The sequence below is a fragment of the Cavia porcellus genome, unplaced genomic scaffold (assembly GCF_034190915.1).
Source record: "Cavia porcellus strain 051 isolate PalLab524CR breed Dunkin Hartley unplaced genomic scaffold, mCavPor4.1 scaffold_30, whole genome shotgun sequence".
In the NCBI taxonomy this organism is placed as follows: Eukaryota; Metazoa; Chordata; class Mammalia; order Rodentia; family Caviidae; genus Cavia; species Cavia porcellus.
Genome location: NW_026947513.1, coordinates 40,290,626 through 40,304,322, shown reverse-complemented (window position 1 = coordinate 40,304,322; position 13,697 = coordinate 40,290,626). Strand labels below are relative to the sequence as shown.

The 13,697-nt window shown below is 33.5% G+C and overlaps 1 long non-coding RNA gene across 2 annotated transcripts in view; it reads left to right on the top strand.

Annotated features, from left to right (window-relative positions):
• Positions 1-13,697, top strand: part of LOC134474043 (uncharacterized) — a 103,557-nt gene that overhangs the window by 59,952 nt on the left and 29,908 nt on the right. The window contains exon 4 of one of the 2 annotated variants that reach the window (XR_010044615.1): positions 7,608-10,341. The exons of the other annotated variant lie outside the window; for it this stretch is intronic. This is a non-coding gene — a long non-coding RNA (uncharacterized LOC134474043). Of the gene's footprint in view, positions 1-7,607; positions 10,342-13,697 lie in introns of those variants that run through there. 2 annotated transcript variants of the gene reach the window in all.

Sequence of the window (13,697 nt, the reverse complement as noted above, 5' to 3'; positions counted from 1 at the left end):
AATATTTTATGTTCTCATTTTGTTATTTCCTTCTGCATTTATTATTTATTTTCTTCCTTGGATTTAATTCTATTCTTTCTGTAGTGTTTTATGTTGAAAATATTGATTATTGAGTTCAGATATTTCTTCTATTCTAATCTGTGATTTTATGCCATAAATTCTTTTCCAGTATTTCTTTCACTACTTCCCACAAGTTTTGATATTTTTAAAAATTTTTTTCTCAAAATAAATTTAATTTGTTAAAGTTAAAACATTAAAAAAGACTATCACATTTTCTCTTTGGAGAATTTATTAATCAATAAGTATTTTCAGAGATTCTAACCATCTTCCTGATATTAACTGCTAGTTTAATTCTACTATGGTTTGAAAGCATATATTAAAAAAATTATATATTTTTCAAAGTTGTGCTTTACAATCAAAATTATAGTACGTACTGGTAAATATAAGTTGATGAAACAATTGTTCTGATTTTAGGTGAAGTAATCTATTGATGTATATTGCATCCAGTTAACTGACTGCGTTGTGGAGTTCACTGATTTCTTCGCTGATTTTCAACATTTCAATTGTGTCCATTTTCCACAGTGGGATGTAGAAATTTTCACCTATAATAGAGAATTTGTCAGATTCTCTGTGCAATCCTTTCAATTTTTGCTTTGTCAGTTTTTATAACTTGTTGTTAGATGCATATACATTATGGATTGTTATGTTTTTCCAGACAGTTTACTCTTTGTACTTGTCCTAACTTTTTTCTCTGAAGTGTTCTATATCTGTACTTTGGCTATTCTTGCTCTTTAATTTAGCGTTTGTTATATCTTTTTCTTTCAACTTACTTTAAATCTTTGTGTCTTTGTATGTAGAGTGAGTTTCTTTTCTTATTTTATTTTAAAGAGAAAAAACAAAAACAATGATACAGAATTTCAAAACAAGATAATAGAAAGTTAGCAATGGTTAATATAGTGTATTGTTAACTTCAAAGTAGTTGTTCAGATTACAAGATATAGGCATACAAAGTTGATCTAACAATGTGAACGCAAACTGATTTTTCTGAGCTAAGATATCAGTAGTATGACTATCCCACAACTAACCTATCTTGTGTGTGTGTGTATATATATATATATATTTTTTTTTTTTTCCTTTTCTCTTCTTTGTTTTCTCCCTTTGCCCATCCAAGTCGTTTTTTCCTTTTGATGAGTCTCTTTCTCTTTTACAATATCTGTTATAGATTTTGAATCTTACTTATGTTTTCAGTTTCTTGCAAGAAGGAGATAATACGATATTTACAGATGTGAGTTTGATTTATTTCATTTAGGAGTATTGTCTTTAGTTGACCTATAAAAGCTTTGAGGTTTTCTTTCTTTATAGCCCAGTAGAATTCCAATATATAAAAATGCCACTTCATTTTTATCCATTTCTCAGTTGATGGACATTAGGATTATTTCCAAGATGTAGTTGTTACAAACTATATTTCTATAAACATAACTGCACATATATTGATGTTTTCACATCTTCTGGGAAGATATCCATAAGAGGAGTAGTTGGGTCAACTGGGACCTTTAATCCTAGTTTTTAAAGGAATCATCACACTGACTTCCACATTGGTTGCACCAGTCTGCACTCCAACCAACATTGGAAATGGGCTTTTTTTTTTTTTTTTATCCCCACAGCTACACCAGTATTTATTATTGGTTAATTTTTTGATGATAGCCTTTCTCTTTGGGGTGAGATGGAATCTTGGTGTTGTTTTCATTTGTGTTTCTTGAATGACCAATGATGTTGATGTATTTACTGTTTATATTTCTTCAACTGAGAATTGTGTATTCATCTCAGATGCCCATTTATGGACTAGGTCTTTAAATATGGGGGTCCTCATGGTTTTCAATTCTTTATATGTTCTGGATACAAATCCTTTGTCTGAGGGACAGTTGGCCAAGGTTCCCCCTACCCAACTGTGGGTTTTCTTTTACTCTGTTGGAGATTTCTTTTCATGTGCAAAAGCTTTAATAAGACGAGATCCCAGTTGTTGATTCTGATATTTTCCATGCAGCTTTTTTTTCAAATGAACTCTTTATCTGCCCCTATGTCTTCAAGATTTCAATCCACTTTCTCTTCCAGTAGATCTCGTTTCTGTTTTAATATTTACATCTTGCATCCATTTTTACTTTAATTTAGTACGTCATATCATTTCATATCATTCTTTTCTACTAATTTAACTGTTGGTTCTGCTGCTCTGAGAAGCATGAAGGTATTTATCACCTACAACTAGTTTCCAGATAATAACAAAACACTTTGACATTGTAATGCCTTGATATGAAGGGAGGACAGCAACTACTGTGCCTCAAAGAGCCAGGAGTCACACAGTGCCAGACTGTGGGCAAAGACATGTCTGAAGCTAACCATGCCTCTTATAACTCCAAGAACTCTGAGCTCTGCTAAGCCCCATGAGTGTTCTGCAGGAAATCTTGCTAAAGCACAGTGTATAAGGAAATGGAAACAGGACTTTAGTTCCAGTGGAATGCTGCTAGAACCACATGACAGATCTGAAAGAACATGAAGGCCAGACACAGCCAAGGATGGCCCTGGGATAGTTAAATAATTAAGTTCTCACTTAGCTAGTTTACTCCTCCCATTTCTTGCTTCTGCTTTTTGTAAAGAAAAGATTTTAATGAATAGTCAGAGAAAACTGCAATCAAGATCTCTGTCCTAGAGACTGTGGTCCCCCAGTCACATAAATTTATCTCTCTCTTGTTTTCTTTTCATGCACTTAACCTTGTTTTCAGTACCTGTCTCCTTAAGAAACCACCAGCGTACTGCTTCCTTCCCTTAGTGTGCAAGATAGATGAACATATTACTAAATTTCTATTAGATCATTGAACAGAAGGGTTTTCACTGTCCATGTCTGAGTATCTAGCCCCCTTTTATGCTTTGACTTTGTAGCTTAACAACTATTGTTAAGATGACAATATGTAATATATCAACTAGCGATTTTATGATGTTAATTTTTTAAAAATTCTGTATTATTCTACTTTTTTTTCTTTAATTTTCTTTTCTTTCTTTAACTAAAAAAAATTTTGGCAGAAAAAAGAAGCCACCAGCAGATCCAGTGAATAAAGTGAATGAGACACACTGAAGGGTTTTTCCCATCTGGCTGTCCATTGGCTGACACTCAGCAGCAGTGGTCACTGATGTATTTTTTCATTTTCTGATTTTTTAATGAATCCCCTTAAAGATATTCTTCAAAAATGACAAGAATGATGAATAAGCATCTTTAAAGTAGAAGTATTTTTTGAGGGGGATTGATCGCAATGTGCCTTTTATTGTATAAAATATTTTAAACATTAAAAAGTCATGTAAGAACAATTTAACTTTTGTTCAGTGATTGGTTCCTTTACCCAACACCATAGTAATTGATAATTTTAATTGCAACTCTATTATGAATTATATTCATACACTTAGTTCTTGTTAAATATCTAAGTACATAAAATTCAACTTTGTCAAAAGACTTTGCATGATTATTTCTTCCTCCTTATTCACATTTATTGAAGTTAAGTCAAATAGTTAAGTCAATTGAGAGCACAATAATAAATTCTTTCCTTGAAAGAATTTAATTTAGAGAATCACTTTGAGATTCACATCATATTTGTTAAAGTTTTTAATATACGAAGTTAGCTTAAATCTGTTTCTTTCCTCTGTTCTAAATATTTTTCTACTTCTCATCAAAATTTACTTAGGTTTTGCATTTGTTGGATGATAGAATTATTATAAATAATTTTTAAATTTTGTTTTTGTCATTTTATTTTTATCTACACAAATAAGCATGTAATAATATATGAGATAATACTAGAGTTTCATAATTTTAAAAATTTATAATAACTAGGGGAATATTTATGAGATAATAAGCAAAGAAAAAATGATGCATAAAACTAATCCACTGCATCTCTTGACAAATTCATTAAAACATTAATCTATGAGGTTAAATCCAGGCACACAGGCATCATGATAAAAAGAGTTTGAAAACCACTGCAAGTATTTCTGATTGAAAAGCTCTATACATTATCCTTAGTTGTCTCAACTATGTACGTCATTCCTCCTTTAAAGATGAAAAATTGAAGCTGAGAATTTAATTAACTTTGATCAAGTGACACTATTAATTAATACTGAGCACACTGTGGCTCATGCCTGCCTGACTGCACAGCAGGTGCTTTTCATGGTGACATGATTCTTCCTCCAAGTGCCGGCACTGGAATGCTAAAAGATGTGGAGGTTCCACTGGCTAAATCCTCTCTCACCAAGCGGGTGGGGGGGGTCACAGGTTTGCTATCCTCATGACAAGAAGGCTTCTGACACACTATTAAAAATATTAGTGTCGATCTGTATTTCTTTTAAACTGTGCACACCTTAATGCTCTTCAGAATAATTCCTTTTCAGAAGTACTACGGTGTCCCAAATGCTGTACAACTCTAGAGTGTCAGTTGAGGATTTTATGATATAGGATAGAAATTCATGTTTTTAGAATAAAGATGGAATTTCTGCACTCTTTAGTTACTACTATGTATTTTGCCAAGTGTAAGCGGCATTCACACTTCTGCATAGGGTGTTTAAAATTGTACCATCCCTAATTGGGGTAACAAACCCCTCCACACTTATATGCATTACAGTAAGCTTTATATTTATTCTTATTGCTATTCTTTAATAAACTTGAAATTTCTCAGGAAAAGGATTATTTCTCCAGAGTTTAATATGATCCTTGGTATTGTGCTTAAAATATACCACCTATAAAAAGACAATTGAGCAAATAATATTAACTAACTTGACTAAAAGTGAACATCCGTTTATCTACCATAATTTGTTTTCAAGTAGTCATAAACATGTTGTTTGGAGGTCGCACAAAGAAAACCAAAGGAGATTTGTAAGCTAGTCATTAGAAATAATTAAGAAAACTCTTCTAATTATCAGAAAAAAGTTATTTTCACCTTAATCATGGGAATGTCAAAAAGATTAGGTCCATGATAAGATACACTATTTAGAAATGTTTATATGCACTTTAAGACTACTAAAAATTAATAAATAAAATGAGCTACTTAATGCATAATACATAAAATAATATCCTTTAATGATTTTGATTAAAAATAGTTAATAATTGAGAGCACAATAAAAACCTTGTCATGTCTACGAATATACTTATAGGTTTATAGAGACTCTTTGCCAGAGTGATATAAATAAATTTGTATTTTAGGTTAGTGTTTTTTTTGTTTCTTCAATGTCAACTACTTTGGAACAAATTTATATTCTACATTGATTTCTTTCCTTTTCCACCACACACAAAATTAGAAAAATACAAGTATTGAATGACCTCCATATAAATATAAACTTCCCTTGAAAAATAATCTCTGATTGCAGAGAATATCTCAATAATGTGATTTATGCTAATGATCAATAACTTTAAAAATAACTAGGGTCCTGCTTCTCTCAGTCTTTCTGTGCTTTAACAGAAACTCGCTTGTATTGATCTTTTTCGTTAGCATTTCTTTGTTCCTATGACTCATTCAACTTCGTCTCCTTTTCCAATAATTTTTACTAATGCAACTCAAGACTGGCTGAAGTTAGAAATGGACAAAGAATAAAGATTAGAATGAAAGAAGGGGAGCAGTGGATACTGGCAGGAGGGAAAGCAAGAGTGCTCCTCAAATGCTCATTTCCATGGAAATGAAGTGCTGGGAGATGCTTCTCTCCCGCTGTTTCAGGATGGATGTTGAAGCCATGGCACAATGCAGCAAAGGCCTGTTAAGAGACTCCGGGATTTTGGCTGGTGGCTTTTTTATGTTCAGCTGCACAGCTGGTGCAGGTGCATATGCAGCCGTAATAACTAATAACATTCCCCGCGGAAACATTCGGCTCCAGTAAAACAGACAGAAATCTATTATAAATGTGAGTACTGTGTCAATGTTTACAGAAGGAGGTCAAATAACGGGATTCTATTTGGTAAATGTCAGTACTGCATGAATAGAAAGCATTCACAATATTTGCATTCTTATTAGAATGATATGTTCAAAATTTATAAATATTTCATGGATTTATTTTAGCTTCCCTCTTTCTTCCCTTACCAGAAATTACTTTCTTGCCATTTCTGTGCCTCTCAAAGTTTACTCTGTTGCTTATGTGCTTCCCTGCATTTGACGTTTTATAGTGAGGCTATGAACTAGTGTAGTGTTCAAACCCACTTTGCGTTATAGTGAACAGTGTGCATTTCCATGCGGATGCAAACTCGGAAGCTCAGAGCTGTTGCAATGTGAGCTCACTCAAAAGCACAAGAACAGTTTTTACTCAATCATCTTAACCAGCCAGTTAAGTTTTGCACTGACTCATTTTCTGTAGCTTTTCACGTTGTGAAATGGGTCAAATCAAGATGTGATTTTCGGTTTTTCAACAGCAAATTGTCAAAAACTACATGATATGTAGTGAGCCATACATACTTATTTAAAAATGTATTTCAAAAAAATATGTTAGTGGTTTATTTGGAGTGTTAATGTTGATCATATATGATTATTTAAAATCAGAATGAGTACATGAAATGCTAGTTTATTACTAGTTTTGGTAATAAATTCCAGCATTATTTTCCATAAAAAGTAAGGAGTGATCTCTTACAGATTATAGAAAGAAGCTAACCCTTCACTAGAGTCATTACGATAGCCCTGCTTTTTTATGCAAACATTATTAACATTCACTTGAAGGTGGAGGAAAAAATCAGAGTGTCTTGTTCTCTAGACATTGGTTTATAAAGAAAAAAGTGTAATTTTGGGAGCAATCGCCTAAAGGTTGAAAACATTAAATTTAGGGGCACAGGCACTGGCTCCAGATGTGCTAGACAGTTTTCCTCCCATTATCTGTAAGGAATCTGTTGCAGCTGTCACTAAAGGCCACTATGTACAGATGTTTTGAAAGTGCAGTTTGCCATTCTGTGGGTTTAAGGATATTTCACTGGTCAACCTGCATGACTTTACACAGATTCTCTTAAGAATCTTATTGTGAATTATTTACCCTGCTTCTCCTACTTTAAAACAAGTCCCTCACTTACAGAAATGACCTGTCAGAGTCTTGATGAAATAGCCTGGGGAATTCTTCTGGTACTTGCTTATGTTTGGTAATTAGAATGAAGCAAAAGCAATTGAACTGGGCAGTGAAGAGACCAATGGAGACATAGAAGGCCACGTAAAAGCCTGTGGATGGTAATGGTTTCAAGATATATATTTAAACATGAAAAATAAGCGTTGATTCCAGAGACCCTGAGAGAACTGAAATCATGATTCGATGTCAATACCCTGGGTCTAACAGCCAGAGCAGCGATTTCCTGGATCTCAAGTGCACCCTGAAGGCCCACATATTAAAAGCTTGGTCACCATCTGTGCACTATTGGCCCGTGGTGGAGACACTAAAAGGCAGAGTCTGTTGGGGAGCGTTTAGCTCGATGGAGGCCTGGCCTAGTGAGGACTTCAGGGGGACAGCAGGATTCCTGCCAGGTGGGTCTTCCTCTCCACAAGCCAAAGGCAGTGGGGCCAATTAGTCTTTCATAGAACACTAACACTGAGTTCGAATTCATTTATTTTTTAAAGTCAATCACCTCTGATGTTTGACACTGACGGGGTCCAGCAGAGACCAGAAAAAAACCTTCAGCAGGAGATCTCTCCATGGATTCATGGAATGCTTGTCATGTATTTGATCAGACTTGGAAATATATGAAAGGGAATCTAAAACCAATACATTTTCTAAAGGTAAGAGACAGTATATAAAATCATACTATTTGGTAAATGCTTTATTTTTTTGCAGCTGGAGCAGATAGTGTGGTGAAATTCCATTCTTAGAATTAGGACATGTGTGGCTCTCCTCAGTAACAGGATTTCTAGCTGTGAGCACTCAGGTTAGTTCCTAATGTCTCTTTCTACCCAGTTATCCTTCAGTCACAGGGTTTCTTGAGACCTACTTCCACTTTTGGACTTTCAAATCAAAATTTTATTTGTACTCACATGTAACCTGAAGTGAAAATACAAGAAACAGTAACTCACACCAGGCATGGTGGTGCACGCCTGTAATCCCAGCAGTCAGAAAGCTGAGGCAGGAGGATCATTGCAAGTCTGAGTCTAGCCTGGGCTGTGAAGTGAGCTCAGGGTTAGCCTGTTTGTGTCTGCAAATTCAGTAGTCTTATACATAAAAAAGAACGAGGACAGCAAGTTAAATATTTTTAAAGCTCAAAAAGACAAAATAAAAAAGAAAAGAAAAAAGAAACAATAACTCAGACACCACCCATACTGATAACTATCACTATAGGGCAAGATTTTTGTAGTTGTGTGTTCTTTTACATTTACCAAAGGTGTCCCTTTCTTGTACATGCAGTGCTATAAAATACAGGAGCTTACTGACGTAAGCATTTTTAATGTAAAAAAGCCTTCCTTTTACTAAAATTATTCAAATGTAGAAAAAACTCTGAGGTTCCACCAAATGCAATCCCATATCTACAGCTATGTGAACTTGGAAAAACTGTCTCACATCCTCACTCCGGTATCACTCTCCAACTCTGAATGGTTCATTTTCATTACAATCTTCTTCTTACACATATATGAGGCTCATAATCATCATAAAAGCTAACATATTCTGAATGTCTGCCTTTAAAATTATGGTATACACAAACAATATTTATATTGAAATTATTTGTTAGGAGAGCTTTTTGCATTTTTATAAAGGATAAGTGATTCAAAGCTGTGATGTAGTTACATTTTTAAAAAACTTTTTGAGTGACCTACAGTAGAAGAAAATGGAGAGTTGCATAAATCCAAAATTTAAAATCAAATAGCATGATATATTTTAATGCTATTATATTTTAATAACTATAAAAAATTATATCACTCTACCTTGAATCATACAAAATATAGGCAAAAATCTCTTCATATGTTAAATAAGTTGGACCAATTTCTTAATATATTCCCTACTCTTTTATTGCAATATTTCATGATTCTTCTATTATATAAAGAAAATTATAGACAGTTATTAATAAATATCTGTAACATAATTACTTATATACAAGAAGAATATGTTTTTCTTCTACACAATTACATACATATTAAATCATAGAACCTTTCAGTCATCATTAGGAATAATCATTGTTGTGTGCCTGTTAGAATTGTAAATGTTTTTAAAAAGGTGGATTTATCCAGTTCTGGTGGTGGGTTAATATGTGGAGGAGTTAGCACTGACATACATCACTGGTGAATGGAGAATATTTATGTATTGTTATACATTTATTTGTTATTTTCTGAATATGTTAAAAATACACTTAGCATTTCTATAAACCATTCTCTTTCCAACCATTGGCAGAGGAAAATATATCAGGCCCTGACCTAGATCCCCAATCTCCCAAACAAGTATACGGTGGAAGTGAAATAAAAAAAGAAAAGTTGTATGATTATTTAGGGCTCCAAGAGGGTCAAAACGCTTTAATTAAGCTCAAGACTCTGAGGACTAAGACAGAAAGTTTTCTGGATAAGTCCACTCTTATTGGTCTTATTTAGGACATTGGACAAAAAGTGGAGAAACTGAGGCAAGCACAGGCAGTGAGCAGGACCTTGGCAGTCACTTCAAGGACATCTCCAAGTCATGAGTCAAGTCAATTCAGTAGCACTGTCTTATCATGAATACATGGTTGGAGTGAGACTGAAGGGTAATTCCTGCAGCTGCAGTCTCTGCCTTGTTAATTGGGGTTGGAGCCAGAGTGTCCTCAGCTGTGGCCTTATCTTGCCCTTTGAGGTATCTCTGGCTCACAGGCCACTACAGGCCTCAGCCAGGACCAGTGATTCATAGAGATTCACTTAGTATGAATCAGCTCCCGTTGCCAGGCAAGGGGCTGAGGCATAGGACAGACTCACAGATAAACATAGAAGCCCAATTAGTAAAATTTAAATCCTTCTCAGAGCCACTTCTCAGTGGTCTCCAACAAAAATGAAAGTATATGCTCATTCAAAAACTTTTAACGAAAGAGTTCATAAGAACTTGGCCTGTGGTAATCTAAACTGGAATTAACTCAAAATGGCCAAAGAGGTAAACAACCTGTAATATAGCTGTATAATGAAGTCCTACTCAGCAATAGAAAATAAATGAGCAATATTTCATTGATGCAGCACCAAGTATAAAACTCAAAATAATTGTCCCATGCAAAAGAAGTCAGAGGAGCAGTGATATATTACACACTGTATGATTCCGTTTACACAAGTTTAGAAAATTCTAAATAAGTTATAATAACAGGTTGCAGATCCATCAGAGGTTTTTGTGGAAGATGCGGCTCAGAAAACACATGGGACAGAGGCTTTACAATAAAAATTCAGAAGTTCCAACATGGCCCTTAGCTGTAATTGGTTCTGTTCACTTTATCGATTGTGACAACTCCATGAATGTATCTGTCTCTCAAAATGTCAAATTCTATCCTTTTGAGAGCCATGTCACTTAACTAATATAATTATATCTCCATATAATCATTTTAACAAACCCATTTTGCAGATGATGGATAGTTGCTTAAATTGCTAACCTATAAAAATCTTTCCTACTGCCTCTGGAACTTTGAAATTTGTTCTCTACATAACATTAAGAAAAATTTTAAAAAATACAATTGGTTTAGTTATGAAGTCCATCTCCTCTTTCTTCACAATGATGAGAAAAATGTCTCTTACATTTAAATCCTAGAGAACTTATTGTTTTCACTCTTAAGTATTTAAAATCTCTATTGTTAAAAATACTGATGTTTGTGTCTTACAACCTAAATAGATATATACATGAGAAAGAACAAGGACAATGAGTTAAATATTTTTAAAAGTCTCACAACTTGAAAATCTTACTGTAATCAGTATGTATCCAATATATATTTTGAAGTAATGTGTATGACCTGACTAACTGAATATGTTCCATTTAGTTTATATTATATTGTTACACCCAACACATTATGATTAAATGAACATGAGCTGAGAAGCATATATCAATTCATGCTCCTTACAGTAATGTGTACTGGTGATATGACCTGGGATTTAATTTGCTTGTCTCAGACATACTAAATGAAGCCCTCTATTTAAGTGCCTGCAATATTGCTTCTCACAAAAGTTATTGGCAAAGTATAAATTTATTTCCCTTGCTTTCTCCAAGGTTAGGATGCATATTACATTAAATAATTTAAGTAAAGTACCTAGTACAAACATTACAAATCTTCTAAACTGGTAACTTATATCATTATTGTTATTGCTATATAACAATGTCCTAATCTAATTAAATATCATTATACTATAAAGTAATAACCTTAGGAGACTAATTTTCAATTCCTGAAGTGCCAGTATACTGCTGGGAAATTTGATCAATTTTAGCAAATTAGCTGTATCTTAATGACACTAAATTAGTAAATGATTTTACCAAACTAATCAATCAACGGTGTTTGTTGCTTTTGTATTATTTGTATAGTTCTTGGGACAGACAATTTTTCCACCTGTGTTATTTGCTTTTGTGAAAGCAGTAGAGAACTGTAGATGTCCACGTTAAAAGTTTTGAAAATTATTTTTAAGAATATACTTGCAATGTCATAGAATTAATTTTTGCCATTGTAAGGTCTTTGAAGACAACTCCAGGATTTTCTTAATCAGTTCTAGAAACAGTCATGATAAGATGAAAAATATCAGAAGCTGATATTTTTTAATGATCAAAATCTCTTAAGTGATATCTTTAAAACTTTGCTAGAAATCTATCATTTTAACCTAAAAGTTGTTTCAAAACTAGTCCCAGAATTAATTTAAGATGAAGAATGTATGATTACTTATTTTGTGGGAGTTTTTAAAGACAGTGTCAGCCAATTTTATTTTTGCTTTAGAATTTTTGACCCACATATCTAAATAACTTTCTGCTTTTTGTTAGTGTGTGCTTGCAGTACAACGTGAGACACTCATCACGGGGAGTTGTAAGTGCACATATCCATCTGACTACCTTTTTTTTTTTTTTTTTTTTTGGTGACTTCCCCACAACCCCTTTCCTTCAAACTGTCACCTCCACATTAGCAAAAGCTATATTTCCATTTTTCTCTTCAACTTTTGTTTTTCCTTTAAATCTCTTTTTCTTTAGTGTCCATTTCTTATCTGTTGTGCCTCTTCCTATTTGAAAAGTTCTTCCTACTTCCTAATAACTATGCGCTAGTTTGATCCTTATTTATATTTTGAGCTTCACACATAAGAAAAACAATACAACAATTACACTGATGTGTCTGATTTATTTCGCTTAAGATTATGGTCTTGAGGTACATCTATTATTTAAGAATGCTACACGTTTATCATTCTTTAGGCACAGTAGTACTCTATTGTGGGTAAACACCACATTTTTTTTATCCATTAATCTGTTGAAAGAGACATGTTGCCAAGAGTTAACTATAATAAACTATACTACTATAGATGTGGGTATGCAAATATCATTGTATTGTGATAGCTTTAACTGTTTCAGGAAGATAGCTTGATGGACAATCGCTGTCTCCAATGGAACCTCTAGTTTTAGTTTTCTAAGGAATCTCCGTAAGAATTTCAACAGTGACCACACCAGTTTATATTCCTTCCAGCAGTGGAGAAAGATTTCTGTTTTCCCCACAACTTTGTTAGTATTTGTTTGTTATTCATTTTTTATTGTTTATTTATTTATTTATTTATGGTAGCAATTCTTGCTGAAGTGAAATGGAATCTCAGTGCTGTTTTAATTTGCATTCCTCAAATGGCCAGAGATGTTAAGCATTTTTCATGTATTTCTTAAACTACATTTTAGATGCCCACTTTTGGACTGGATTTTTATATCAGGAGAATATAATTTTTTAGAGTTCTTTATATATTCTAGATATTAGTTCTTTGCCTGTGGAGTAGCTGGAAAAAAAATTTCGCATCATGTGGGTTGTCTCTTCATTCTGTTGGTAGATTCTTTATTATACAGAGGCTTTATTTGATGTGATTCAGCTTGTTATCTCTAATATTCCTTCTGCAAATGGGGATTTGTTCAGAAAGTTTTTGTTTAGATCTATGTCTTCAAGAGTTTTACCTATTTGGTCTTCTGACAGATTGTTTCTATTTTAATACATAGATCCACTATTATTTTATTTAGTGCCTGTTTGAAAATACAGGTAATATTACATTTGTGGCACATGGACCACCAGGTTTGCAGCACCATTTGTTCGAGAGGATATGTTCCTTCCTGTGACATATGTTTGGCTTCTTTGTCAAAGATAAGGTAGATGAGTGTGCCTAGAGTTGTTTCTGCACCTTCTATTTGTTCTATTGATCCACAAGTCTTTTTTTTTTTTCCTCTTTTTTCTCCCAAAGAATGCTGGCCATTATCACCATAGTTTTGTAGCATATCTCCAATCAGGGATTTTGATGACCTCGGCATTGCCCGTGTTCCTCAGAATTACTTTCACTTTTATATGTCTCTTCTGTTTCCATGGATATTGTAGGATTGTTTTCTGTTTTCTATGAGAAATATTATTGGTATTTTGACTGTGATTGCATTAAAAGTATACATTTGGAAATGTGGCCATTTTGACTATATTGGTTCCATCTATTCAAGAACAGAGAATATGGTTCTTTTTCTGATATACTCCTTGTTCAGAGTATTGTATTTTTCATTTTAAAGTCCTTTCACTTCTTTAGTTA